At 36.2% G+C, this 26,349-nt stretch overlaps 1 protein-coding gene across 2 annotated transcripts in view; it reads right to left on the bottom strand.

Moving 5' to 3' along the window:
- Positions 1 to 19,400, bottom strand: part of LOC120637264 (RNA pseudouridylate synthase domain-containing protein 2-like) — a 236,133-nt gene extending 216,733 nt beyond the window's left edge. For both annotated transcript variants that reach the window (XM_039909015.1, XM_039909017.1), the window contains exon 1: positions 19,128 to 19,400. The gene's annotated coding sequence lies outside the window, so the exon portion shown is untranslated. The remainder of the gene's footprint in view (positions 1 to 19,127) is intronic.
- Between the last annotated feature and the right edge of the window lie 6,949 nt (positions 19,401 to 26,349).

Here is a 26,349-nt window from a genome sequence, read left to right as displayed (position 1 = left end):
AAGTAGATGGTCCACTTGATGGTACTCGTAGGTAGAAAACCATTGCCTATATTGTTTAAAGGAGCAACACCTCGCAGGGCATGCCGGGTGGACAGGTAACGTCCTAAAACGTGCCACCCTGTGCTAATAAACCCCATAACCAACCCCAAAGGTGTTAAGCCCCATGAGCCTGTTATAACACGGGGAATCACATCTTTCAGTCGATGCTACAAGTAGCATTGCTGTGTTCAGATCCGCAAGGCAAAAATCCTCAAGGCGGTAATTTATACTACTGTTTTTTTTTTTTTTTTTAAGTATATAGACAAGTGCTTGACTGCAATCACACCTGATGGTAAATGATGATGCAGCCTAAGATGAAGCGCGCTTGCCTAGAAGATGCCTATTCACTCTTGATTTGAAGGTACCCAGATTATAGGTATCAGGGAAGACGGAAGATGGGAGGACATTCCAGGCCTTTGCGGTGCGGATCAGAAAGGAAGAAGCAAAACGCTTCGTACGTGTTAATGGTATTTCAACCACGTATGTAGTATACAAGGAATGGCCTATATACTAAGGATATAAATAAATAAATAGTTGGAAAATCCAAAAGTACACGCCTCATAATCTCTTTAATTACAATAAAATTGAGATTATTTTTAAATTTGCAAAAGTACTTATTAAATAATAATTAAACTACATCTAATTATAACGCGAAAAGTAATAGGCTTCTATTCCTCAAAATACTGAAGGCTTAAAAAAAAAACTAACTCGAAAAGTGAAGTATTTCGCTCGTTATCGTGACCACAAGACACGGGATCAGCACATACAGACACACGGACGTCTAAGACAGAACTTTTTTAAACAATTCTTTAATTGGTTTAAATAATAAAAAGAGATAAAAATATAGAGTTAAAGAATAGTGTTTTTTCTCAACATTTGTCTATTTATATTCTCTAAAGAATAAAAAAAGTGACATTTTAAGTTGGAGAATCACTCGGTGTGCGTAAACTGACAGTAATACCCACCTCAACGCTTCGCTTATGAGGCGTGCAATAGCGGATTATAGAAAATATGGCTAAATGAAGGAAAACGTCGCAAGAAAACCTGCATGTCTCAGAGTTCTCCATAATTTTCTCAAAGGAGTGTGGAGTCCACCAATTCGCAGTGGGCCAGGGTGGTGGCTACGGCCTTAACCCATTCTCATTGTGGGAGGAGACCCGTGCCTTGTAGTGGGCTAGGAATGGGTTGACATGATGATGATCAATTAATTTTTTTATATATAGTTATAAATTTGCATAGCATAAATCTATTTTATTATATTTGGTGTTCTTGAGACGGTTGATATACTGGCAACGTAGATTATAATCTATGTTGCCTTTTTATATGCTAATGCATAAGGCTACTTATCTTACTACCTCAACAACATAAAATAACAACACCATTCGACCGTTAAATACTATTAGCAAACGGTTAAAAATATATCTACGTAATGTTTACTGAACTATGGCACTGATTTAGAGGGATTTGCTTTCATCCGTTAAGCAGTTATCTTTTTTTTTAAATTATCCTTTGATTTGAATTTTGTATCGACATTCCCCCGAAATACAACAATTCAACGTTGGTAATTTGTTGTGCTAGTTGGAAACTGATGCGTTGGATCTAGAGGTCATATCGTGGGCAACTAAAGGAAATTATGGATTCCGAAATTTAGCTTTACGCGAATCAACATGAGTTTAGTACTGATCGATTGAGTGTTTTATCCAACTGGTATTTTACATTACTACCACATTCCTACCGCTTTAAAGCTTCGCTTAAAGCAATATTATGTTAAAATTACAGTTTTAAATAACATACCTTGACGTTGCTAAAATATAAATAATAATACTGAAACATGCTTAATAACTTTAAAATAATACTGCTTTAAGTGATGAACCCCCCCTTTTTTTTCTATACAGAGAAAATGCCTGACGCAAAGCACTCCGTTGGGGGAAACGGAGTAGTTATGTGGGACTTGCACCCACTAAAAACTCTGTGTGTCCTCGATAGACCTATAAGTGAGAGCAAGGGATTCACTTGCGTATTCACCGCACTCTCGCCAAGGTTTTGACCCCCCAACGTACGTGAGTATGAAACTGGTACGTACTAATTAAAAGACATAATGTCCCATAAGTACGCAATATGTATTTTTTTTTAAATTAAAACGTTTAGTAAAAGTTAAAGATCCCCAATAAAATAAGTATATACTTAAAACTGGATAAATGCATCCCTCTTGCATTTCATTCCCGCGGTAGCTCCTTAACCGGGCAATTTAACGTTGGAGCGTGAACGATATTTACAGTAACAGCATCGGAAGCTCGTTCATCATAAATTCACTGGTCAAGTGGTACTTGGAAGTGCACCAAATATTTTAGAAGCGCTTACAATCAAGTTATAGTAAGACAAAATGCGGTAAATTGACTTGAAGAACTTCATACTTAAAACTGGATATAAAACTAGCAGTTGAAGAAATTGCGACTAACTTTACTCTTCTTTTTTCTTATATCATTAATAAGGTTTATTTTGCTTAGATGTTTAAAAAGTCTGTTATTGGTGGTGGGACTCATAACAGGACATAGCTCCTTAAACAGACATCTTTCCATTATAGGTGTCACCGACAGTCCTCTTTGCAGAGCATGCATGGAGAAGAATGAAACACCTACGCACGTGATGCTGGAGTGCACGGGCGTGACAGAGCAACGCGAGATCTACCTGGGATCACCAGCCACTATCCCAGAAATCCTCAGCAACCTGGGCGGCATGCTGGGATTCTGGAACGAGCTTGGATGGCTGGAGTAGCGAGCAACATTGGGAAATTTCACGTACAACAAGCGAAGCGCTTACGTGCGGAAACTGCCCAGAAGAAGAAGAAGAAGAAGTCTGTTATTACTGAACTGACCTTTTGTTCAAGAAACAATAAAACAATGGAGTTCCTATTCGATAGATAGATGTTACGGGTAATTTATTTAGTATATTTTTGTGCCAAATTGCAGAACAAATTTTACAAAGTCGACATAAGAAGGAATGTTCAAAATTTACATCGAAAGAGTAAATATATTATATAATTTATAGTAAAATATAATTTATAGTTTAAGAGATTTTAACAGATTTCACCAAAACAAATCTGAATGATTTAAAAAGGAACTATTGCCACTATACCTAAGTAATGTGCTGAAGAATATAAACAATAATTGTACAATCTAAGTTTATTTGTATGTATGTCTAAATTGTATGAATTTTAAATAAAATCTATTGAATAAAACTCATTTATTACGTTAAACCTTACTTTTTATACAAGTTTTCACAATTGTGTATGTTGAACTTCTTGATGTCAAGGCTGCTTGGAATCTTGCCACCCCGCGTTCATCTTTGACAAGATAGAATTGTAAATTGATTGTAAAATTTAATAATGTTATTGTTTGAAAAGAGGAACTGCTGAGATCTTTAGCAGTTTCATGCATGTTTTAACAAATGGTAGAATCACGACAATCAAACAGAATTGACGTTTCCAAAGTTTTTAAAGAGCTAGACTACTAAAAATAATTGAATTTGAATTTGAATTTTAAATTTGTAAAATTGTTCATGGTTTCATATTAATCTTAGCATCTACCGGAAACATCAGATAAACAGACATCAGAGACGGATCTAGTATACCAGAATTATTAGATCTACTCAACAAACAAAGCAAAACATCCTACATACGCAGATTCAGTCCTGCAAAAAACAACTAATAAACGGCAGGAAATTAAAAACTTGAATCAAACAAAAAAAAAATGCGAAACAAGAAAAAAATAATTACTAGAGAAGCAAAGATAAGCACCCGTATGCACTTTAAAAATAATGGAAACGGAAGCTTGGGTGCTTAAGGGTCACACTTCAGTGAAGCGGTGTCAAGAGGAGCGGAATGGGGCAAATTTTCTCGAAGTCAAAATTCATTGAGTAGTTACTATGTATTTACTAAGTACTAGAGTTGAAGTGGATCCGATAATGCTAAGATGGGCATGGTTTATCGAAAATAATAAGGTGCGTGAAAATGAAAGTATCGCAACATTTAGTGTTGGTTGAACTATAATTATTATATAGATTTTACTGCGATGTTACGTTTTGCTCAGGAGAATTTAACTTTACAATATAAAATTACTAAGTCACAGAAAAAGTGCAATAATTGATAATGTATTTTTTTAATCTGTGTATCTCCCGATATTTTTTGATTAATTTTATTGCGTCAGTAGTCAAAGAAAATAAATGAATTTGGATTTTCGATTTGCAATATTGCTCATTGCGGTTTCAAATTAATCTTAGTATCTACCGGAAATATCAGATTAATCGGAAATATCTGATAGACATCAGAGATAGATCAATTTTACTCGATCTTGGCAAAAATTAGGCATTCCGATGCATGCCGGGCACATCTAATTGCATAGAAGTGAAACTCAATTCCAATATATTTAAGTAGAGACACAACGTAACTCTAAATTAAAATAAACCTGTCTAGACTCTCTCATGCATTTAAGGCTACTAAATAATTTACAAACGACGACTTAGAACTAAAACATTACTAGTAGGTATTTCGCATTTAAGATTGAAATTTTTAAATACGATAAAGCAGACTTTCAATTCATATTCATCTACGTTTGTATTGCTCTAAGGAGCCATAAGCTACCGGTTTAGTGCAAATGAAATTCAAGAGTTATTCGTAAACAATGTTATTTTTGCTGTTGCGTTTTCTCAATCTCTATAAACTTGCAAACATACGCTGGCGAAACTACACAGGTGTGTAACTCTTGATAATCGTTATACAGACTTTATTAAAAGTATCTCTTAGGGTCTAGTTTGGTGTGTTTTTCTCATTTATAATAATATCGACGGCCGATTGGTGCAGTGGGCAGCGACCCTGCTTTCTGAGTCCCAAGGCCGTGGGTTCGATTCCCACAACTGGAAAATGTTTGTGTGATGAACATTAATGTTTTTCAGTGTCTGGGTGTTTATATGTATATTATAAGTATTTTATGTATATAACCTATTCATAAAAATATTCATCAGACGTCTTAGTACCCATAATAACACAAGCTACGCTTACTTTGGGGCTATATGGCGATGTGTGTAGTGTCGTAGTTTATTTATTTATTTATCATCCTTATATTGTATGTATTTTTTTAAGCTTCGGTTCGGGAAAATATTACCTGTTTTTTTTAACGGCGGTAAAAATAATACATTAAGATAATACGGTGGTACCATGACAACGTTTAGTAATTTACAACTAAATATTATGGTCGTTCCCTGCTGCCATAATAAGATGACCGGCGACCTTCTTAGAAAAAAAATCTTTAACTGCAAACTTTCATATTTAAAGCTTTAATAGGTTCTAAAAGAAACTCTGTTCCGCTCCGCAAATGTTCAGTGTCATCTTACTTAATACCGCAATGTTGTTTAGAAAAAAATACGGCGAATTTCAAGCTGTCTGGATGGAAAATAAACTGTTTCTCTTCGACATAAGGTATTGGATGTGAAATAGGATTGCCTTCTTTATGGAACACAATGAGTAAATCGTACATTCCAAGAATCTGTGAGTTTTTTAAAAACACGTACAAACGGTGCGTTGAAAATAAAAAAAACATTCTTATTCTTTGTATATGTTGGACGTAACTTTTGTTTAAAAGCTAAATACCTACTTACCAACACTAACAAATAGATCACAAACATTCTAGATCAAAGAGAAGTATTATGTAATTACGTAGATTGATCTTTAGTTTGGTTGCCTCGGGGCTAGTTGTTTGGCAAGTGTGTATCAGACGATAATAAAAAATACCATTGACTGAACTGATCAGGCATTTTTTTGGGCTGGGTTATTGCTCCAGAGATTAATCCTACAAAAAAAAAAGGAAAGCTGACAGGCTAAGGGTATTTGTTGCTTTCTGTATAAGCATAGAAACCAATCAATACATTTAACCATTTTCCATTTTAATCGCAAATTAAGAAACAATCGTTAAAAAATTTTACTTGTCTCGGAATCTGTTCGGGTGGGCGACTTGTACATTAAGCATTCTTTCACGCCTCGGAGAGCATTTTAAGCGGCTCCCAATCCTTATCACTAAAACCTGATGACCACTGTAACGAAACAGTCTAAGTTTGCTTCTTCTATGACACAGGAGACTTGGTATAAATATAATTGATATAATATATTGATTATAATACTCAATTTTTAGTACTTAAACTTTTATACATATTTCGCGGAGAAAGATTGTTCTAGACTTTGCTCCTTTAGAAGCTGAAAGTATAACTGTGCGGTTCTTTAAAATCTCTACCTCAACAATACATCGATTACATATCTGACACTTAGATTCAAGTTTGATACAAGGACGATACTTATTATCGGCGTTGACATTCTGAACTCTGTTTTATTTCTCCAACAAACTAGTTTTGCGTTATTCAGGTATATAGCTTTGCAGTGTTCTGTCATATAAATTAGGATTGATTAATTAAAATAGGATATGTTTATAACTTGGGAGTTCGACATAGTAGCAAGAACCTACACGACCTGCAGAATTCCAGCTCTATATAGGAGCTGTCTGAGAGTTTTTTGCTTTATAAAGACTTCAGTTTCCCAAGCAAGGGAACTAATTCCATCGCTGGAACCCACCGCAAACTTTCAGAATTATGTGCGTTCTAAGCAATCAAATATCGTTTGGATTGAAAAATGACAAAACCCATGGTGAAGTATCCTGCTCGCCTACGAGTACTCCATAATGTTTTCAAAGGCGTGTGAAGTCTAGCAAACCGAACTTGCTCATTCTGAGACAGTACCCGTGCTCAGTACTGGAGTGGTTATGGGTTGATAACAATACATGATGGTGCATTATTTCAAGATTTATACTTATTTACTATAAAATTCCATATAAGTTCATCCAGCCATTTGTAAATTAAAAACTCTTAAGATAGCCTTTTTAGCCCATATCAAACATTCTATTTGTACTATCAATAAATCTCTCGGACTGCATGAAAGAAAAACAAACTGACAAAAACACTTTCGATTTTTTTTTTAAAACATGAGTGGAGATTGTAATTTACTTTAGTGAGATGACAGTAACGCATGGAAATCGATAAAGAATCCCACGCAGTCAAAATAGCGGGCGATCATAATATGTCTGCGAAATATTAAACTCATAATCTCTAGTATATAATAGTCATAACATTAAAGGCATATAATAGTGGAAATTTACGATTATACATAACATCTGAAATGGAACGACCTGACAAGACCTTCGTTTACCCGGCGTGATGTTTAAGACTACCGACATAAACAGCTCTGTGTTTACAGAAGCGATTATGAGGTGGCTTAAAAAAATAATCCCAGCTGCTTTTACGCTCGGTTTATATAAACCTTTTTCATATTATATTGTTGGAGAAATCGTCACAACACGTCATCGTGGAGGGGACAACGCGTAGTGGTGGTGTTAGAGACTATAAAAGGCGGTGCGCGCTTCATTCGAGAGAATCTTCGGGTACCGTCAACTACATAGTTTAAGGGGAACCCCTGTCCGTTTGGAACATAGTTTAAGGGGAACCCCTGTCCGTTTGGAAAGTCAACCTGCTCATTTTGTTTTTGTTGTAAATTAGATTTATAAATTGAATTTCTTTAAATAAGTTATCTGTTTTATTAGTTCCGTGTAAACTCTTGCTTCTACTAAACATATATGTGTGTGTAGTCATGATTGTTTTTTTTATTAAGATTTTACTTCTGGTTCCTAAAATCAGTTGTGGGATTCGAAAATATCACGTGACGTTTGCTTTGCATTCCTGAAATACCTGCGGCAGTTTGACTATTCAAATTACTTTTTTTTCGTTGCGTTTGAAAATTGAAGTTTAAATGTCCCTTATTACGTCAGTAGTGTGCTGTCTAAGTGATTGAATGGTAAAGTATACGTAGCTGAAACCCTGGTGAGTACTTCCTTTTTTTATTTTATTTGCTAACTACCTACAGCTATTTTCAATATAATTTTGCGTGATTTTCAAATAGATTTGTGAATTCAAATTTAGCTTTTGGCCTATCTCGCTATTTTGCTATAATAGCCTACCTACCCGCATAAAAGTTTATTTTTATTGGGCTTAGTTCTTGCTTATATTTCGTAATTTACTGTTACCTACAGTAAAGAAAATGTCAAATCAAGATCATGAAAGGAGAAGTCGCTCTAGATACCGCGCCTCGCTTTCCGGGCATGGTACCGAACGCTCGGGTGACAGTGATTCTGGCCGTAGGCGTCGAATTTCGCATTCTAGACTTACTTCAAAACGACATAATTCCCCTAATAAAGTGTTAATCGAACAAATGCAACAACTTCAAAATCGTTTAATTGCATTAGAAGGGCAACGCCGCTCCTCACCGCCGCGACTCCATGAACCGAACGCTGACTGTTTGCCTGCGCTGTCGCCACCACGGCTGCGACCTGTGACCGCGACTGTAGCTGAGCAACAGAGGTCGGTGGTGGAGGGTCGAGAGTCTGCTATGCAGTCTTCGCCAGGGCGTCCTGTGAGCGCAATGACGGACCGCGATGCCAGCGGAACCGATCGTATCATCGAAGCGATACGTTCAATCAATACGACGGTGAGATCCAACCAATCTTATTACATATCCAATTTCGATCCAAGCATCCACGATATAGACATCTGGTGCGAGGAAGTTGACCGTGCTAAGAGTACAAACTATTGGAACGATAACGAGTGTCTTTCTCGCATCGGCAACTGTCTTAAAGGGAATGCTAGGACTTGGCTCAATTGTGTCCTAGGACACCGGATATTGCAAATATTTTATACGAGGTCATGAGTTCTAACTCTGATAAATACCCAACATATGCAGACTATTCTCGTCGGTCCTTATTAAAGTTACGCATAGTTAGGGGGTTGAGTGACGAGCTAATTTCGGCAATAGTCATACGGGGCATCACCGATCCGCAAATTCGTGCTTCTGCTACCAATGCAAAGTTAATGCCAAATGAGATAGTAGAATTCTTCTCTATTTACGTGAAATCTAATACATCATCTTTCAATAGGAAATCTGGCGATAGCATAAGTTATGATCGTCTTTCTAAATCTAATTACGATGCAAAAATTCGAAAACGTAGGTTTGAGGAAGGCATATGTTTTTCATGTGGCCAACGTGGTCATACTCAGTCTCGTTGTTCAAAGAAGTCTAAAGCCATCTCTGTTAAAAGCAACAACGAGGAAAACAATAAGAATTCTGCTCAGAGTTTAAATAAATCCGAACCTTGCGCTTTTTGCCGAAAGCCAGGGCATAAAATTGAAACTTGTTTTGAAAAACCTAAATCTGATTCTCGTAACACCAATAACATTAACTTTTACCAGGAAAACTGCTATGATAAAAATAAAGATATAGTAGTAGCAGTCATACAGGGAATTCCGGTTGATATTCTTATAGATAGCGGTTCAACTATACCTTTGATTTCTTCATCGTTGCTAAGACATTTCAAGTGTGCGCGTAGGCCAGCTTTTAGAGTTTTACGAGGTATAGGCGGTAATGAAATTGAGTCATTATATTGAAATTGAGACTTATTTTGTCACCTTGGCCATAGAGTTTAATGAGATTACTTCAGAGGTGGACCTACATGCCATATCCCCTGAACTTATGAATACCCCTATTATTGTCGGTACTGACGTATTAAATCGCGAAGGACTTACTTATGTACGTACCCGTGAACAGTAATACCTTACTAGCAAGGCTCGTCTTACCTTTAACGTTATGTGTACTATGCCGACTACGCAGATTCCGATTAAGACGTCGTTAACTGATCAAAACTTTAGCAAGCTGCGAGACCTAATTAAGACATATTCGGACTTTTTTTATCTCTGGGACGGCAACATCCACAGTTAACACTGGCAGCATGTCAATTAAATTAAATAGTGCTGTGCCGATTAATTACAGGTCCTACAGGCTTTCTCATCCAGAAATTTTAAAAAGTTCGCGAGATAATTAAAGATCTTCTAGAAAAAAATATTATTCGGGACTCTGAATCGGAATATGCGAGTCCTATCCTATTAGTTAAAAAGAAGGATGGGTCTGACCGCATGTGTGTTGACTATCGTAAACTCAACGAAATTACAGTCAAGGATCGCTTTCCTTTACCATTGATCGATGATCATATTGATCGATTAGGTAGACATAAATTCTTCACCAGTCTCGATATGGCCACAGGATTCCACCAGATACCTATGGATAATGACTCAATACCACTCACAGGATTTGTTACACCCGAGGGGCACTATGAATATTTGAAAATGCCTTACGGTTTAGCAAATGCACCTGTTGTTTACCAGCGGATAATGTCGAAAACACTTCGCCCATACCTAGAGTCCGGTGAGGTCCTGGTGTATATCGATGACGTACTTATACTGAGCAATACAATACATGAGGGTCTGTTGATTCTTCGCAAGGTACTTCAAACTCTAACTGATTCTGGTCTTTCTATTAATCTAAAGAAATGCTCTTTTTTGTGTACTAAAATAGAATATTTGGGAAGGACTATCAGTCAGGGTCAGGTGCAGCCGAGCGAACAGAAGGTTCAAGCCTTAGTCGAGGCTCCCATCCCAAAGACCGTTAAGCAGGTTCGCCAATTTTTAGGGTTAGCTAGTTACTTCCGTCGATATATAGCTGGATTTGCTACTAAGACTGCACCTATTACTAGACTTACAAAAAAAGGCGTTCCTTTTGCATGGGGTAGTGAACAAGAAGCACGGCGAGATATTATCTCGCAACTTACAAGCGAGCCCGTCTTAGCCATTTACGATCCTGTTTAGCCTATCGAAGTCCATACGGACGATAGTTCTATTGGTTATGGTGCAGTTTTTCTTCAGGTTCATGAAAAGGTGTATAAGCGAGCAGTCGCATACTTCAGTAAACGGACTCAAGGTGCTGAGCCAAGCAGGCACAAGCGACTGTCAAGCCCGACTCTGGCATGCGCGGGCATATACCATACGACATACCGTGTGGTCAAGGCGCTTCCCCACGGTCGCGTCGAGCTGCAAATGCTGGCAGGCTCGTGTGGAAAGGCGACCCGGGCTGCGGCAGAATTTATGGTGCCATGGCGAGGGGAATGGACTCCTGACACGTGTGCTGCCTTCTTCGAGGGGGAGCTTGTGTGTTATTTGTGTGTACAAGCTAACGTCGTGCCTCTGTTACACTGTGATGAAGACCGCATAGTACGCTAACGTCGTGCATATGCTATGTGGTTGATTCCGAAGTGGTATGCTAACGTCGCGCCTCTACCATTCTTGAGAGCCTCATGTTAAGCTAACGTCGTGCCTATGACATGTAGGTGAGCTGATGTAGGGAATAAGCTAACGTCGAGCCTATGTTCCTTGCTATACGAGATAGCTAACGTCGTGCTTCCTCTCTGGTATTTGTTTGTGATGGACCATGGATCGATCACGGGTCGATGTGTCCTTGGTAATCACGGAGGTCCCAATCCGATATGCTTTATGTTCTCAGGTGCAGACGATGATGACAATATGGAGTCCACGCCTGAGCAAGCTGCCAGGAGCAACAATGTGCCTCGTGAACGTACTGCGGAGCCCGTGCCCTACTGCTCTGCGGGCATCCAGCAGCATGAGACAACGGAGCACGAGGACGTCCTCCAGTCAGGAGAGGCCGTGTTGGAGAAATCGTCACAACACGTCATCGTGGAGGGGACAACGCGTAGTGGTGGTGTTAGAGACTATAAAAGGCGGTGCGCGCTTCATTCGAGAGAATCTTCGGGACCGTCAACTACATAGTTTAAGGGGAACCCCTGTCCGTTTGGAACATAGTTTAAGGGGAACCCCTGTCCGTTTGGAAAGTCAACCTGCTCATTTTGTTTTTGTTGTAAATTAGATTTATAAATTGAATTTCTTTAAATAAGTTATCTGTTTTATTAGTTCCGTGTAAACTCTTGCTTCTACTAAACATATATGTGTGTGTAGTCATGATTGTTTTTTTTATTAAGATTTTACTTCTGGTTCCTAAAAATATCTAAAATAAGAAAACTATTACAGGTCCGAATCTGTATGATTTAAACGTTTATGATCCTTCTGAGGAACAATCACGTCATTACAAATGAAATAATGTTCCTACTTTTTAATCATAACACATTAAGAGACTTAGATGTAAGAGAACATCAAGAACTATGGATAGAACCATTCGGAAAATTTTCGCTATATGGCAACTGATTCTTAGAATTATTTTCATTTCCGAACTCAAGGTCTTCTAGATACACTGCTGATGCCGATACTAGATCATCTAATAGGTCGTCACGTTCAATTTAAGACTTACTGTATAACTTACCATCAGGTGTAATTACAGTCATACGCTAGACTATAACGCATTAAAAAATCCTAAGAGAAAAAGACAATTAAAATTGACAAAATGCCTTTTAGCTGCCATTATTTAGTAGACAATAGAATACAGCTGCGTGTATCTAAAACATCGATCTATTAAACGGTCTTGGCACGCAGACTCCGTTAAAATACTCCGTTCTTGCTCATCAAATATTTAATTATTGAAATACTCTTTTAAAAGAATTTGAAAAAAGTTTCGGAGAGCGAAACCTCGTTTTCCGAATTTATTTTCGTTTCTTAATCCCTGGGAATCGATGAGGATCGTTTAAATTCGTTTTATAATTCGCTGAACGGTTGGATGAGTGGTACAATGACGAAATTATATTTAGAAGTACTTACAATTACCAAGATTAACAAAAGATAAGAATTTATGGAAATTTTTCAAGTTATATCCCGCACTGATTTAGTTATGTTAAATGTGCAGAACATATTTTAATCTCTTTCGGAGCAGCTCTCTACAAAGATTCACTAGTCAATAATGGAAGTGATTATCGGGTATCAGATTGGATTGTCATGAAATACTACAGCGATTTCAATGTTCTCTTTACGTTCAAATTTTAACTGCTTACATATAAACTTTATCACCTATTGCGAGTGACTTGTTATATTGCTATGCTATATGTTGCTATACTGTCTCTCAATCTTGGAAGATCCTTGTAATCTTGTTTTATAGAAATGGGTCACATGCTGACACGGTCTCATTTTATTAAATTGACGTGATGTTTATTGCAGTGCGGTGAATGAAAATCAGAACAGTTGCCACCGTTTTCCCACAGGTGTCGTATAAGGCGACTAAGAAAATATAGCAAAAACGGGAAGCAGCATCTTCTGTGCTACTTCTACCATCTTTTCCGATCACTAGCCCTGCCCAGCGCGCACCGTAGTGATTATGGAAGATATCTTTTGTCCAGCAGTGGACCATTGATGATGAGATGATGGTGAAGTTCGTTTTATTGGAATGGGTCACATGTATTGTTGGCACGGTCATATTGTATTAAATTTATGAGCTAGTTAGTGCAGTACAGTGACGGAACATCGGAATACAGTTGCAACCACCCCTCATCTTCTTAAGGGTGTCGTACAAGGCTACTAAGGGAATATAGCTGAAACGGGAAGCAGAAACGGGAAACAGCATCTTCTGTGCTACTTCGCACATACTAACGCACTAAAAACCTCTGCCTATTTCCAAGTCGGTTTATAACAAGTAATCTAGCTATAAAGCCGTTAACACTACAACTAAATTGCCACATAATCCATTTACGTAAAGCGAATTAGTGGAGTTGTTAATGAGATAAAACACAATAATGAAACAGGTCGCAGCTGCTTCGCACGTAAATCTTAATAGAGCACCATTCCGAATATGAAAATTGGTGTCTCTTGGCAGTGGGAACGCAGTTTTTAAAAGCCCGTCCGACATCGAAACAAAAGGTGCTAGCGGAGAAAGAATGTCTTTTTAAAAATAAAATACGGAAAGTTCGCCGTTCGCCAACAATCTGTCGCAGTTCACTGTGGACGTGTATTAAAATAGCCACTGTTGCTACCACCTAGTTTGACTGCTACGGACAGACAATACAACTGTCGGTTAGACGCGAATCTATTTCCAGTGGAAGGTTCATTTATCCTTGCTACATTTCGAAGATTGCGACTGTTCGTCGGCCTATCTATGAATAACTCAAGATATGCCTCTTGTGGTTCGATTCCTGATTCGTGTTCGGCCCTGAGATTATTAAGGCAGCAAATCTCAGTACTATCCTGGAATTATGAATAAGTGTGGACAACTTATATTCACAATTCAGATAAAAGGTGCGATTTCTATCAAAACATATTTTTTGGGTTGGAACTAAGAATTTTGTAACCTAATAATTTAAAATTTTCCTGCGACCCGGGAACTGAACGTAGGGCTTTGTCAATACCGTAGTAACCACTAGACTAAAAAGGCATTCAATTAAATAGTTTTCATAATAAAATAATTAAAATATCAATAGAGATATTTTGATAGACAGATATATTCCAGTAACTAGTCAGTCTGATATATTCCTATGAGAAACTATTAATTAAGAGATATTTTTTTAAATTGAAAATAGACGAATACATGTAGTCAATTATACTTGAGATTTTGTCAGCTATGTCATTTTGACTAGATTACATAAGTTGCTGAAAATGGTGAGATGTCAAATTACCGATAACTCCAGTAATGTCACACTGTTCATAATAATTATTGTTTTTTGATTTTACATGTGTTTACAAAAGTTAGATCCCAGGAAAGACAAGTGATTGCACACAGTGTAAGTTCATAAATTTTCCGCCTAACATCCAAAACGGAAACTTTATATGTCTACTTTACTAATAGTTCTCAGGTATACACCATTGAAGAAAATTATGGCAATAATGAAAGTGGGTATCGGTGCGAGCACCGCAAAACCACTAATATATATTTATTTGAATATTACAATATCAAATAAACAAAAAATAATCGAGATTGGAAAATTTACGATAATCGACATAAACATAACAAATTGTGAACCTTTTCAAATAAATTCCTAATAGTTTCCAATTGTAGCTAAAAGAACAAGACATTCATAGAAGCTTTTGTAATTGTATTCCATCGAATGATTCTTTACATTTATATCTGAGATTTTTTTATATTAATGATTGTTTATTGTTTATTGTTTATTGTTATTAGGTACACAAAACAGGTAATAACTAAAAGTAGATCTAAACATAAGTAATAATAAGTTTTGTTCTAAGCTGCAACCCAAAGTATGTGTACACAACTTGGAATTAAATTAAACAGAAAGCAGATGATGATGTACCAAGCAGAGTCATTGATGGACCAAGCAGATGGTAAGTCGAAAGCCATCGCTTCTAAACAAAGCAACACTTCGCAGAGCATGCAAAGAAGACGTTCTGGAAAGTCCTATATTTATCAAACCGAGGCGTACGTGTTGAGCATAATATGCATGTACACTTGCAATCACGCCTTACCAACCGGAATACAGCATTGCTACTTGGTACTTGCTACTTGGCGGTAGTACTTTCCCAGACGAGCTCCATTAAAAAAAGTGGTACTACTTCTAAAACATTTTGTAAAACCCTGCCACCTCATGCGTGGTAGCCACGGTGGTACTCAGAGTACTTATTAATCGCGTGAGGAATTTCACCTAGTATTGAATCCACTGGGATAGTATAGATAGGGTTTTTGTTGTTTTAAGCTAATGTTTTATTGCAGTTTTAGTATATTTTTAATGGCTAAGTGTCTTTTGATACCAGGACTTTAAACAAGCTGATCAGATTAGCGCGTGTACTTAAGAGTCAGCAAACTTGATAGTGTCGTAACAACAATCTGCCAAAATTGCATGCATTTGATAAATAATTTCGCGTGGTCTTCCATATAAAACAACAGATTAACGCTAAATTGAAGCATAACATTTTACAACAGACAATTCCAATGAAGCTACATCCTATTGAAATAGATTTAGAATATCGGGAACTATTTTCACTATACGTAATATAACTTTGCTTAATCGGCTGAATATTAAGGGGCTGGGGATAGTTTCTAAACTATTTCGAGAGCCTTTAAATTTACCTTCCCTCAAAACTTAGCAGAGTGCGTTAAGCCGTCGATCCAGTTTAATACTACTAATACCTGATAATAATCATTACCTAAGTGTTGGAATTCGCTATCTAAACAACCCGCATTCGAACAGCGCCAAATTCAATGCTTTATCTTTACTAAAATGAGGAGGTCTTTAGTGAGGCATTTATAAGGCTGATGAACACGTAACGCGTGAAAAAAACAATAAATTAAAATGTCTGTGATCATGTTTCTAGGTATTTAGACAAAAACAACAAAAAACGTCTGATGACAATCAATTTAAACAAATTGTTAAAATACATCACTTGAGAATTAATAATGGTAATGTTGATAATATAGTTATTTCGAGTTTTAAATAACAATTTCAGAATGTGGACAATAACAATTAAGTGATAAATTGATAAAACATAACACAGCTATTAATATATTAAACGTCGTTCAGAAAAATTTCTGATTAAGACAATCAAAAAAATTCTTCTTGGATTTCACGATCTGCTTATGAGTCTCTAGTTTATTTATTTTTAAGCTCCTACAATAAACTTAACCTAAATATCTTTTGTACAGTATCTGTACAATATTTACGTTTAAGCAGTATATTAAAACACATGTGGCTGTGGCCAGCCCCCTGTACTTTCAAAGGGGCTTACAACTATCCTTTACATCAATATTGTTGCAGTATAAAAAAAAAAGTATAAAGAAAAAAAAAATTATCTAACGTAACAAATTTGCAAAAGCCTATATTCTTATCTATTCTTATATTTATTATGTTTTTTTTTGTTTATGTTTTCAATCAAGAAATAATAAAAGGCTTTTTTTATTTTTTATTTATTATTATAAAGAATTAGTTTGCTTGGTTTTACTTTTGTATCATTTTGAATATTAAGTTTTTAGTTTTGATTTTTTTCTTGTTCACATTTTATTTTCAATTTATAGTGTCCATCATCATTTAGCTTGAATAGTTATTAAGCATATTGTGGCTACCTATAAGTTGAATCATATGTATTTCTTATATACTTTAGGCTATTATCATATGTGAATGTATTAAATAAGATTCTATTGGTGGTGCTTTGGATAAATGAATAGATAATATATAAAAGGAGTTGTTTATGAGAATTATAATCCTTATTTTATAGACGTCAAGGTATGACATATTAACAATCATTTAAAAATCATACCTTCCTATTTCAAAACAACGAACGTCCTGAAACGAGCTGCTAATTGCTAAGTCAGTGTAAGATGGAATTTTCTTTTCAAATTGTTGGTAGAGTCACTAGTAACGAGACTAATTCAAAATAAACGATTACATATTTTTATCCGTTCAGCCATCGTTATTTAACGAAGGCAACTGAAACCTAAACTATCGAAACTGGGTTAAACCGCTCTCAATAATATTCAACAAGCCATAAACTCAAATCGCTATAGGATAATAATTCTATTTTATAAATTTGCTGTTATCGTGTGTTCATGCACGCGTAATTAATTAGTTCATTATAAATTTGAGGTTAATAATAACAATTAACACAAATAGCAAACTACTGTAGTTAAAATACTTGTTTGAAAGGGAAATAGTTTTAATCGTCATGCTGTACTTAATACATTTAAATGCAACTTATTTCCACGAAAATCATTACGAGCAAGACAATTGACAACCATTTCAAAGCAACCAAACACACATACATATTAAAATAACAAAGATTCTTAAGAACTTTTAGGCGCCGCGGCTCCAGTTTTAACAGTTCTACCATTTCTTATATTCTGGTTAGAGACAATTAGAGTTAGAGGCAATAGATCTAGTTTTTATTTTACAAATAGCGATAATCTGCCCCATTACATCTTAAATATGCAACATATTACTTACTTCTTGATTTAAACTTGGCTACACTATGAGAAGTGAGAAAAATAGTATCAAATATATATATGTTGAGAGACGATGATTCAATTAAAAATCAAGTAAGTTACGGTACACATCATTACTACAAAAAGGGGAGAAAGTATCTTTAAAATAACTCGATTTCCTATAAATACCAACGCTTTAATTTACAGTCCAGTACATTTATGTTAATTAAAACTTGCCATTAGAGTATCATTTCAGAAACAAAAGCCGAATTACTTCGCCTACCTTGCTTCATTGCTTCGTTGCTAGGTTTTCCTGCTCGCGAAAAATGCTCATCACTATCAGTAATTACTATGAGTTTAATTCGATATTATAAAACTTTAATTTTCGACCTAAAAAAAAATTATAACTTTAAATTAAAATTGGATTCATTTACGTTGATGAAAAAAGAAATTCTTAGTTGCTTAGTAACGTCTTCACGAGTCTTCCTTCTTCAGTAACGACAATTAAAGCTTTGAATAAATAACTGTTCATTGGAAACAAGGCTTTAAACTAGTATCTAGTTTAGTTGGTCCAGTAGATATTTAAATCCAATTAAATGCTCTGCTGTATTTTTATTCAATGAATTTAATTCAGTGAAAGTGAATTATTTTTTCCAAATTATGAATGAAGTCCAATCAGGTTCAAAGCATATTTTTAAGATGTTATCATTAAAAATATGTGAGCTATGTGGGATCTGAATATTCGCAACTTTACGCTTAGTTTTTTTTTAGATTGAGGTTTTAAGAAAAGTTACCGGGTAAAGGTAAGGGTATGCACCCTTACCTTTACCCGGTAACTTTTACATGAACTTTTCTTCAAAGGTCTAAAGGTGTTGAGAACAGAATAGTATTGTTAAAATAGTCCATTATCATTATCATATTCATTGTCCATTACCATTTATTTAATATAACATCTTCCTCGTTATTAAATCAAATAAATTATAATAACGAGGAAGATCTGAAATTAAATGAAAAGTGAAGCCAACTTGAATTATTATCAAACTGGAATAGAATTATGAAAGAAAAAGCTCTATGATAAATCAAATTACGCCGTGCGTTTTCGAACCTTATTGAATTTTGGACCCATGAATGCCTTAATATTTCACGATCTAACTTCCTGGAAGTTAGATCGTGAATCATCAATCATGATATTTCATTATTTATTAAGAACAGAGCAAAAAATTAAAAAAATAAACAATCAACAGCTTAAATATACACTTTGACTAAAATCTATAATAGGCAAGAATAAAACACTTACAGTTTATTGAAGAGACGGTGAAAAATCCGAAAAACCACCAAGCCTTATCGATTCAGGACAATAAATAAATACACTGTAGTGATTTCAGCAAACACGCCCGAAAATATATATACACATCAATGAATTGTCACACATTAACATAAGATACTATGACAAGGAAAACGTTTTGTCCTCTCGGGGAAATAATGGAATGAAAACGGAGGTTGTTCCGTCGAAATAGATACGTAAATTTCCGCGGGAAACGTGGCACGCAGTAACACGTCCTACCTACAACGCTGCCAGAGAGCAACTAAAGACCAAAAAGCGGATTCACCTGCAATGCGTGCGCTGATCGGTTCTGTCCGAAAGGGACGGCTATATTTATTTATATCGATGCGCGAAAGAGAACACGATAGACACACGTGCTCGAACCCCCCTCGAGGGTAAAGCCGGTTTCAGGAAAGGGGCGCGTTATTGTAAAGCTGCGAATAAAAATGTGCGTACACTGTATTGCAACTTTAGTTGACGCTTTTCAGTAATACTACGATAATGAATTTCATAATATACGAAGCACTTTCACACTCATTATTAATTCAGAAAGTTTTCCGAAACTTTAATTTACCAATGTACGAACCTGTATTTCTCATATTAAAATTCAGTATTATTATTTCACAAATAGCAATAGGTAGATAATATCCTTTTGAATATATCTTGAATTGTTAATTAGTGATAAATATTTGTAAATATTTCAATTAAAGAGTTATAAATGTTAAAGTAATTCCCTTAACAAGGTTGCATACATAATAATCAAACTAGCGAAATTGAAACCCTCAGGTCATAGGTTTAAATTTCCAGGCATTATCATTTCATTTTTAAGTAATGATGTTTTAATTGGTGTAATTCGTTGGATAATTCTTCTCTAATGCATATATGAGCATTGTTATTATATGGTTGACGTTACGTTACAGAGTTATAACCTATTTGTAATAAATAAAAAAATATTATCCTCAACAAACTGTCATAGTTAAGTTAGTAATTTTTAAGTTATATGCGTTTTATGCATTTAAAATATCATATATATATTGCTTCAACGGTAAAGGAAAACATCGTAAGGAAACCTGCATGCCTGAGTTTCTCCACAATGTCCTCAAAGTCGTGTGGAGTCCACCAATCCGCACTGGACCATCTGGGTGGACTACGGCCTTAACCCTTATTGCGGGAGGAGACCCGTGCCCAGTAGTGGGCCGTTAATGGGTTGATATAATGACACTATGATGTTAAGATAATGACCCAGGAATGGTCACGCTTTATTTGTTAATTTAAATAATGTACACTTTGAGTGCAACTCAGTGTTTTATATTATAAAGCAACAGACAATGGATTTAGTTGATAGCTTTCGTGGGCGTTGAAAATTTGCCGAGGCATTTAACCGCTATACTTTATTATTAATGAGTCACGTTTAGTATATCAACTTAATAATAAAATATTTGTTTTGGAATATTCACCTATAATATAAAATTTCGTGTGTAACCATAGTTGCGATAACATCCTTGCAAATGGAAGAATTAAATTTCTTAAATAATATACTTCAAGTAATGGTCTATCCAATGCTTCAAGTATATAATTTAACAGGCGTTACTTTCCGGAATTCCATGATAAATTATGAAAATTAAGCTTAATTTGCTATACTCCGCCAATAGCAAATTAGGCTTAATTTTTTATAATATAAGTATACTGCAAGTATATTATAACTGCTCCGTCGGTATAGTGGTTAGCATATTCAACATCACGAGTATCTGGATTGGATTCGCGGTCCCGAAACAATAATATTACCAGGCTGGAGAAAGGAACTTGGCTGTTACCACTCTCGTGCCTTGAAGAGCTCGTTAAACCGTACTCCGTTATTACTACACGTGAAGGGAACATAACGCATTTTACTTATGTGACTATTTCTACGTATGAAATTGTACCTCCTAATGGGGATTTAAGCTGATATTTTAGTTAAAGCAGTAGAGGTTTTTGCGACTGCGCTCGTCCGGGGAAGTACCTAATACGGCCAGGCTTTTTTCTGCTTCAAGCAGCACCGTTTCAATGTTGTATTTCGGTCTGAAGGGCCTAGTTGCCGGTGTAATTACAGGCGCATGTGGTTTAACACCTACGTCTCAGGTTAGTGGACACAGTGCGACATGGTGCAGGACGTGCTCCTTGCATGCCCTGCGAAGTGTTAATATTTGTATATGTAATAGTTTTTCACACATCATCAAGATTGCCGTCTGCTTGGTTTATCAATAAAAAATAAAAAAAAACAAAATAGTTACGTCTCTCATTGCCTCATTCCAATAGTTTAGGTAGCCTGGAAGAGATGACTTTTAGTGATAAGGCCGCCTTTTGCATATAATTTATGTTAATGTAAGTGTTCCTGTGTTTGTTTCCTTCATTATGCAATAAAGTTGTTTAAATAAATAAATAGTTGCTGTTTCACTCTCTCACAGACACACACTCACATGTTTTTTTTTATTCCACTACAAGTTAGCCCTCGGCTGCAATCCTACCTGGCGGTAAGTGATGATGTAGTCTAAGAAAGTAGCGGGCCAACCTGTTCGGGAGTATGGCAGGTATATTAAACCAATAACTCACTCGGGTCTCAGCTTAAAATCAGCGGGATGCATGTACCTAACTAAAATGCATGGCAAATGCTCAGCTGTACACCCTTTCTGTCTGGTGTTACACACAGACATTGTTACTATATTGTTACTATATTAATATAAGATGAACTTGTTTGTAACACTTTTTTCTTTCTTTCTTTCAATACTCCTCATAGATTTTTAAGCGACATCGTACGTGAAAGCTTAATCGCTTAGCGACGCGTCTTTGTCGTTAAGGTGGTAAATAGCCACGGCCGAAGCCTCCTACTAGACGAGAGAAAATTCAGAAATTATAAATTCCCAAATCGCCCTTGCCCTTGGGATTCGAACCCGGGACCTCCCACTTAAATTCACTGCGCCAGGAGGTGTCACTGGCGCTTCAATTGAGGATAACATTTAAGCTGTTATTTGTATAAGGACAGACAGTCGAGTGTTAATAATAGAGGTCAGTGCCCAATGCTGTTTTTCGCTGCGGGGTCGTCCATCAGTCCCCCGGGACATGTGCCCCGCCCAATGCCACTTAAATATCGAGACTCGCTGAGCTGTATCGACTATATCGGGAGCGAGCGCATCCTAAAGCAATTATTTTACTTTTGATGTCATCGTCTATACAACAAACGTAAGTATCACAATAAATAAATAAACAAAATATAAATATACTACGACAATACACGCATCGCCATCAAGCGTAAGCGTAGCTTGTGTTATGGGTACTGAGACAACTGATTAATGTTTTTTATCAATAATATACATGAATACTTAGAATATACATATAAACACACAGACACTGAAAAACATTCCTGCTCATCACACAAACATTTTGCAGTAGTGGGAATCGAACCCACGGCCTTGGGCTCAGAAAGCAGGGTCGCTGCAAACTGTGCCAATGGGCCGTAATAGATTGTAGATAAAAGATATTTTCAAATTAAAAAAAAGATCCGACTTCAACAAACGCCCAGGAACTAAAAAGCTAAAAATCGAATTAAATTTTGGAACACAAACGCTACTATTGTGACCTAAATCTGATAGCTAGGTATATCTCCTCGCGGACTTTTTGTACGTAATATTGAGAACTTTAATCATGAATACACATATTTTTTATAAATCATCACTACTTGCTTGTCTCAGCGCACGCCAAATAATAAACTTTATAGGCAACAGTTTACTACTTTGGGTAATATTATTGTTGATTTTTTAATAACAGCTCCACCGATTTCGATAAAATTTAAATGGGACCACCTGGAAAGTAAGCCCTTTAAAACAAAAAAGAATTTTTCAAATCGGTTCAGACGTCTTCGAGTATTACCTGATTACTAGATAAGTTATACATACATAAAAAAGAAGATTCCAACAAATTGAGAAACTCCTCCTTTTTCAAGTCTGTTAAAAATACGTTGAGTTATATAAATAATGATTAAAAATAAAATAAATAAAGCATTTATTGCTTATACATAATATCATCATTATCATCATCATAACAAACCATAGCCGGCCCACTACAGGGTCTCCTCCCACAATGAGAGGGGGTTAAGGCCGTAGTACACCATGCTAGTCCAGTGCGGATTGGTGGACTTCACACGCCTTTGAGAACATTATGGAGAACTGATAAGCATGCAGGTTTCCTAGCGATGATTTCCTTCACCGTTAAAGCAAGTTAAAATTTTATTACTTAAAACGCACTTAGAAAAGTTATTTCTAACTTTGAAGAGTTGCGGATTCGAATCCGACCCAACAAAAGTGAAGCCGAGCTCCTACCCCAGTGGAGTTATGTATGAAGTGAAAAAATTAAAATTAACATCATATAATCTTGAACTCTATTTTTTCGTAATGACCGCGTCTCCAGATACAAAGGTTTCCTCTAAGTGTTTCCAGGTAACCCGGTTCCTAACTTTCCTTCACCACAGTATGCCATAATGTAGCCTACGGCACACGGTTGTTTGACTTGGTAAAAAAAACTTTATTTCGTTGCTGCGTGAAAGAAAGACAAACCCGGCAACTCAAAAGCTCGAGATAAAAAATCCCGGCAATTAAAAACTCAAGATATTTGTGTATTATAAGTATTTATGTATATTATTCATAAAAATATTCATCACAATAACACAAGCTACGCTTACTTTGGGGCTAGATGGCTATGTGACTCATCGTAGTACCCATAACACAAGCTAGGCTTTCTTTAGGGCTAGATGGCTATGTGCGTGTTGTCGTAGTAGGTATATTTAATTATTCAAAAGAAAGAAAAAAAACTTATTAACTAACGATCCTATAAATGGAAGAATTATTACTGCCTGAAGGGCCTTGTGCCCATAGCTGGGTGTAGCCCCCTCTCTTGTAGATGACAAGGATATTTATATAGAGAGCCATAAAGCTGTAGAGCTTAAACCCACCACGCTGTTTAAGGTGGGTTGTCGTCGATAGTCCAATGTTAGGCGTTTTAAACAAAGTCCGATTAACATCCCATTCGATTTCCAAGCACAATTATATTTTGATACTTCATCTCGGAAAACCTTGTGCGTAATCTTTAAATACAATCTTATACACTATGTATAAGAGACAAATAAATTAATCATTAAAGCTTAACAGGCGATGGCGTCAGAAAACCTGATTACCATCGTCACGAAATGGATTGTTTGATATGTTTCATACACGATTTTTCCTATAATAATAATTCCCGTGATATTGGTCTGGCAAGTTTATTCGATCAAACAAATAATGATACCTCGGTAATGAGCTTATAGAAAAGTCCTATTATAGTATCGATATACGTAATCGATAAAAAAGCTTGGGTGTTAATTATTGCTCTAACCAGGTTACTCTTTTATTAATTTTAAATGACAATGTGAGATGGTGATAACAAAAAAAAACATCCGGCTAAGTTTGTGTTTTTGTGGGCTTCTTCTTAGACCAGGACGCGTTTGGAACCCTCGTAGCTTTCGTAACGTATATTCGTATAACCTCGTGGTTATCATCTCACTACCGTGTACTTCTCATGTAATGTACGCATCAAAAGTGCTTACTTAAATAAATATATTTTTGACTTTGACTTTGACTTCAGCACCACTCGCGTTTTGGATCATTTTAGCACTAGTTTACCTTTTTAACCTACTCCATTTTTTGGGTCGGTTAAAAAGGGTATGGTACTCAGTGTCTTTTTTAACCTAATACAAACTTTACGCAAAGATTTACCCAACTAAGGATGTACCTACCATCATCATCTTCATCAACCCATCACTGGCCCACTACAGAGCACGGGTCTCCTCTCAGAATGAGTAAAGTCCCCTAAACCCTAGGGGTGTATTATGGCCATAGTCCACCACGCTAGCCAAGTGTGGATTTGAGGACTTCACATGCCGTTGAGAACATTACAGAGAACTCTCAGGCATGCAGGGCTACTAACGATGTTTTCTTTCACCATTCAAGAAAGTGACATTTAAATTGCTTAAATTAAAAACGCACATAACTCCGAAAAGTCAGTGGGGCGTGCTGGGGATCGAACTCGGTCTCCACGAAAGGAAAGCCGATGTCTTACCCACTAGGCTATCATCGCTTACCTATATAATACCTATTTGCTTGCTTGCTTGCCAATTGCGTTTTAACAAATATTTAGTACCTATACATATCTATATATACCTATATATCCCTAAGTATATATATACATATTAACATAAAGAAATCATTACTAAACCGGGCACGTATTTTAATTTACAAGCCTGAATTAACGAGGCACACCGGAACCCCACAAATGGTGTGAAAAAAGAAAAAAGGTCGAAGGGAAATAGCGCAGAGAAAAATTACTTTTACCTAATATGAATAAAAAACATACAGCATACAGTTCTCAAAAACCTTTCAATGAGTTGTATATATCTGTCCAGTTGCAGCGCTAAGGTGGCTATAAAACTACCCCTCCCTATACAAGTCTCTCTTCTGTCTGAGGGGGATCAATCTTTCCAGATTTCCCCACTTTATCACGGGAACCCTGGCAAGCGGCTAGGGCTGTTAGTAGACTTCTGGGAAGTATACAACGAGTCTACAACTTACAAGACATTATCCTACTTCCTACTAATATTATAAATGTGAAAGTATGGATGTTTGTTACTCAATCACGACAAAACGGCTAAACGGATTTGGATGAAATTTGGCATGCTTGTAGCCGTTGAAATGGAAAAAAACATAGGCTACCTTTTATCCAGATTTTTTTAATACTTCCCGAGGAAAAACTGAAAATTGTTTACGAGCTAAGCCGCGGACAGACAGCTTTTAAATTTGGTATGCATGTCACCTATGCCATGGAAAAGAACACGTACTTTCTACTGGCGGGTATTTTTATTGTTCAAACTAAGTTGTAACAAACATTTTACAATAACATCAACCATCCTGTTAGAAACTTGTTGAATGTTCTCAAAGGTGACTGGCCACAAGGCCACACAAGCAGTGGCGTTCATAGAGGGTATGCACAGGTTATGCAGATGATATAAAATGAAGTAAACCTCCTGTACGAGTTATAAAAAACTCAAGGCTAGGCATTGTAAGAGTTTTAAAAAGACTACACTCAAGTATATATAACTAGTTCTGGAGATTTTCTTCATTTTATTTCATCTGCA

Source organism: Pararge aegeria, chromosome 3, assembly GCF_905163445.1.
Source record: "Pararge aegeria chromosome 3, ilParAegt1.1, whole genome shotgun sequence".
Classification (NCBI taxonomy): domain Eukaryota; kingdom Metazoa; phylum Arthropoda; class Insecta; order Lepidoptera; family Nymphalidae; genus Pararge; species Pararge aegeria.
This window is presented reverse-complemented; position numbering and strand designations above follow the sequence as displayed.